We start from the raw sequence: 5,035 nt of genomic DNA, 5'->3' as shown, positions 1-5,035 counted from the left end.
AGTGGGTTTTATGGTCCATTTCCCGGCTCCGGGAGCAGGACAAGCACCACCTCTGCACAATTCAAGGTTGGATAAAGGGTGGTGATAAAATGTTTTTTCCCCGGATCAGCAGGATGGGAGCAGCCTCCAGAACATTCCAGGCAGGATAACACAGCCCCAGGGGTCCGTTCCCCAAACTGGGATTGATGGGAAGGCAGGGCCCAGGCACCCCTTGGAGATGTTCCCACAGAGCCCCCCCCTCGCTTCCAGCCCCAGATCAAACCCTCTGGCTCATTCCCAGCCCCACATGGATCAAATCCCTCGCTCCCCTCACACCTCCCTGTGCAGGAGCAGCTTTGTTTTCCATGGATTTCAGGAGAAGGCTGTTAACTACAGTTAACCTTGGGATCTCAGCCAGCACCACCAGCCACGGGCTGGGGCTGGCACTGACCTGCTCCAGCTTTCCTGCCTGGCTCGGAGCAAGGAGAGGTGGAGCAGAGCCCTGGGAATGCTGAGGAGCATCTGCCACCTCCACGGATCCTTGGGAAGGGTCTCATCCCTATCCCACCCCTCGCCATCCCCTATCCAACACCTCCCAGCACGTCTCCTCCGTCATTTCAGACCCAAAACCTTCCCGCTGGCCCAAATTTGGGAAGAGCTGCCCCCCTGCCCCACCACGCTCAGGGTTCAAGTAACAGCAGGAGCACCATCAGGCTGTTGGGATAAATCCCACAGGGACATCAACAGCCGACCAGAAAACACGGAATTCAAGTATTGTCCCCCAAGTCCGGCTGCTCCAACGGCTCTGGAAGGTGTGGAACCACCTCGTGCTCCCTCAGGAGGAGCTCTGGGGGGACACAGGGATGGGGTGGGATGTGGGGATGGGGTGGGATGGGGTGGGACAGGGGGATGGGGTGGGATGCAGGGATGGGGTGGGACAGGGGATGGGGTGGGACAGGGATGGGGTGGATGTGGCGATGGGGTGGGATGGGGTTTTTTGGGATGTGGGGATGGGGTGGGATGCAGGGAGGGGGTGGGATGCAGGAGGGGGTGGGATGCAGGAAGGGGTTGGGACACAGGGATGTGGGGAGTGGGGTTGAGTGGGGGTGGGATGCAGGGATTGGGGGGGGATGCAGGGAGGGTGGGACAGGGGGATGGGGTGGGGATGGGGGGGGATGCAGGGATGGGGTGGGATGCAGGGATGGGGTGGGATGCAAGGGTGGGTGGGATGCGGGGATGGGGTGGGGATGTGGGGATGGGGGGGATGTGGGGGAGGGGGTGGGATGGGGTGGGATGCAGGGATGGGGTGGGACAGGGGGATGGGGTGGGATGGGGTGGGATGCAGGGATGGGGTGGGATGCAGGGATGGGGTGGGATGCAGGGATGGGGTGGGATGCAGGATGGGGTGGGATGCAGGGATGGGGTGGGATGCAGGATGGAGTGGGATGCAGGATGGGGCACTGCAGGAAATCTCTCCTGACCCACCAGGGTTGTGCGTTTTCACCCCAGAACAAGCCCAGCACCCCCTCCCAGTGCCCACCCAGCACCACCCTTCCCTGCTCTGCCCTCCAGGTCGGCTCCTTCCCCCTTCCCAAACCCAGCCTGCACCTCTCCATCCCGGGACAGGGAAGGAAGGAGTGGGAATGTTGTCACTGACACACTGGGGGGAGCGGGAGCTTCTCCAGCTTCCCTGTTCCCTGCATCCCACCATCCCTCCCTGGTCCACACACCCCAGCCATGCCACGGATCCTGCTCCCAGGGGTCTCTTCCTGGGGAGAAGCCTGGCCATGGAGCTGGACCCTCCATTCCCAAGCCTGGCTCTTGGGAAGCTCTTCCCCTCCCACAGCCGGGATGGAGCAGCGTCCCATGAGGTATTTCTGTGGATCTGGAAGCCAAATCCTTTCTTTCCAGAGCACGTGAGCCCTCCCAGGATCCAGGAGGGGACGGGCAGGACAGGGAGGGCAGGATCTGTAGCACCTTTGGGGGCCGGCGGGATTTTTCCGGGCTGCCTTAAAATCCAACGTGGCCTCGTGGAATTCAAGGACAGGGATCGTCCTGCAGGGAGAGCCCAAGGTCCTGGCAGCTCACAGGGCACTCACAGGGCACCCATCCTGATCCACAGGCCCCACAGGATGGAGCAATCCCTTGAATTTAGAGTGCAGGAACTCGCTCCTTTAAGTACAGGGATGAAGAGGCTTCTCCAGAATTCCCAGCATCGCTCGGAGCTCCAACATCCACGAAGTTCCTGCTCAGTGGCTGCAGGGGATGAAGCAGCAGACCAGGATTTGAAGGGGGGGGGGTGTTATTTGTGCAAGAGCCACCACCTCTCCCAGCTTTGCTGTGGATCCATGGATGTCCCAGGGAGGGAAGGAGCTCCCAGAGGGCAGATGCTGTCCCAGAGAACCCTCAGGGAGCTGCTCCTTGCTCCCAGTCACCCCCAGCAGCTCCTCCTCAGGATCCTTCGCAGCTCCAAAGGAAGCCACTTCATTCCCAGCTTCTGGAATCAGCCAGAGAGGGGCTGGAAGTGCACATCCCATGGCTCTGCAGGAAGTACCTTTGCTCCACAGGCAGCTCCGACAGTTCCAGCTTCTCCACCTTCCTTCCACTTCCCGGGGGGCTCAGGGGGGACCTTCCAGTGTTTTCTCAGGGAATGGCCCTTCCTCAGAGGAGCAGCACCAACCATCCCCTCGGGATCCAGGACATTCCAACGGCTCAAACACTCCTCCTTCCCCGGGTCCAACGTCCCGTGGGACCATCCTGCAAATCCAGCTGCAAAGCTCAGCTTCCCAAGGCTGGGTTTGGCTCCCTCCTCCCGGATCCTGGGGAGCCCCAAGGTTATTCCCAGAGGTTATTCCACGGAGCTGCCGATCCTCCTGGCTCAGTTTGCCTCCAGCAGCTCCCCAAGCTGCATCCTCCCCTCTCCGTGGGGATCAAGGGACGGATCTTCCCAGAGAGTGTCCCCTCCTCCCTCCACCTCCTTCCCCACCTCCCAGTTTTCCAAGGCAGGGTCGTCCCCACGCGGTCACTTTCTCATGCTTTTTGAAAACAAAAAACTGAAAAAAAAAAAAAAAAAATAAAACTTTCCCCAAACTTTGTAAATAGTGCCGTGACATTCCTTGTCCTGCCGGGAGGCTCGGCCGCCTCCGAGACGCCTTTTCCCAGGAGCCAAGGCTCTGGATTCCTGCTCTGCTGGGCTCCTCGGGAATCTTGGCCCCCTCTTCTCTGTACAAAAGGGCTGAAGAGCAGGAGCAGCAGCAGGGGAGTGTGGGGGGCTCCTTCCCACCACGGCCTGGCTCGGGCTGCGGGATGGCAACAACCAAATTCCTGGTGGGAAAGAGAGGGGAGAGGGATCAGCACAGGCTGGGGGGGGAACAACCTGGAGGCTGGTTCCCCTTCCCAGGGAAAGCCTGGAATGGTAAGAGACCCTGAAACCTTGTGCCCCTTCCCAAGGAAAGCCTGGAATGATAAGAGACCCTGAAACCTTGTGCCCCTTCCCAAGGAAAGCTGGGAATGGTAAAAAAAACATGAAGCCTTGTTCCCCTTTCCAAGGAAAGCTTGGGAATGGTGGAAGAACACGAAGCTTTGTTCTCCTCCTCAAGGGTAAAAGACCATGAAACTTTGCTGCTCTTTCCAAGGAAAGCTTGGGAGTTGTAAAAGATTATAAAGCCTTGTTCCCCTTTCCAAGGAAAGCTTGGGAATTGTAAAAGATTATGAAGCCTTGTTTCCTTTCCCAAAGAAAGCTGGGAATGGTAAAGGACTATGAAGCCTTGTTCTCTTTCCCAAGGGTAAAAGGCCAGGAAGCCTTGTTCCCCTTCCCAAGGAAAGCCTGGGTACTGTAGAAAACCAGGAAGCCTTGTTTCCCTTTCCAGAGAAAGCTTGGGAATGGTAGAAGACCATGAAGCCTTGTTGCCCTTCCCAAGGAAAACCTGGAATGGTAAAAGACTGTGAAACCTTGTTCCCCTCCCCAGGGAAAGCTGGGAATTGCAGGAGACCACGAAGCCTTGGTCTCTTTCCCAAGGGTAAAAAGCCAGGAAGGCTTGTTCCCCTCTCCAAGGAAAACTGGGAATGGCAAGAGACCACGATGAAGCCTTGCTTCCCTCACCAGGGAAAGCTTGGGAACGGCGAAAGACCCCGGAGTGAAGAGCCAGGACTGCCCCAGGAGGGTTCTGTGGGTCTGAAATCCCAGGGCTGGCTGCATCCAGCAGCATTCCCGTACCATCAGTGCCGGGAGCACGGGCGAGGCGGCTCCGCTACGTGGAGGATTCCGGCTCCTGGGTCTGTCTGGAGATGAGCTGGGCCTCCTTCAGGGACAGGTAAACCTCCTCCTGGGGGTCGTAGTAGTAGAACTTGCGGATGTAGGAGATCAGGGGCCTGGAAAAGGAGCGGGAAGAGCTTCAATCCCTGAGCCGCCACCGCCGCTCCGACCTCCCCAGAGCCCACCCGGCTCCGTCACCGGGCTGGGAAAGGGAACACCTCGCTCCCGAGCTCGGAATTCCCACGTGCATCCCCCCCCCCATCCCACAGGACGCTCATCCCGCTGTCCCCAAGGCTGGGGGGAAGTCAATCATTCCCTGCCCGGGCCCTCGCTGGGAATACAGACCCTTCCCAGGGCCTGGGAGGGCAGGAATGAAAGGGATCCATCCCTGGGACTCATTTGGGCAGTGGGAGCTCAGGAATCAAAGGGATCCATCCCTGGGACTCATTTGGGCAATGGGAGCTCAGGAATCAAAGGGATTCATCCCTGGGCAGCAGGAGCTCGGGAATCAAAGGAATTCATCCCTGGGATTCACTGGGGCAATGGGAGCTCGGGAATCAAAGGGACCCATCCCTGGGCAGCAGGAGCTCAGGAATCAAAGGGATCCATCCCTGGGCAGTGGGAGCTTGGGAATCAAAGGGATCCATCCCTGGGATTCACTGGGGCAGTGGGAGGTCGGGAATGAAAGGGACCCACCCCTGGGACTCACTTGGGCAGCGGGAGCTCGGGAATGTGGTCGATCCGGACCAGCTGCCGGATCCGAAAGCGGCAAAGGTGCTGAAGGGATTTGACGTTGCTGAA

At 59.0% G+C, this 5,035-nt stretch overlaps 1 non-coding gene across 1 annotated transcript; it reads right to left on the bottom strand.

Annotated features, from left to right (window-relative positions):
* Positions 1–1,370: 1,370 nt before the first annotated feature.
* LOC113987174 lies at positions 1,371–5,029 on the bottom strand. The gene is made up of 3 exons (XR_005567216.1): positions 4,944–5,029; positions 4,196–4,350; positions 1,371–3,303 (listed from the first exon to the last, which is right to left on the bottom strand). It is a non-coding gene; the product is annotated as an uncharacterized LOC113987174 (transcript).
* Positions 5,030–5,035: the final 6 nt, after the last annotated feature.

Source organism: Pipra filicauda, unplaced genomic scaffold (genome assembly GCF_003945595.2).
Source record: "Pipra filicauda isolate LSUMZ 115617 unplaced genomic scaffold, ASM394559v2 scaffold924_size50756_pilon, whole genome shotgun sequence".
Lineage (NCBI taxonomy): Eukaryota > Metazoa > Chordata > Aves > Passeriformes > Pipridae > Pipra > Pipra filicauda.
Note: the sequence above shows the minus strand (reverse complement) of the source record. Positions and strands in the feature narration are given on the sequence as shown.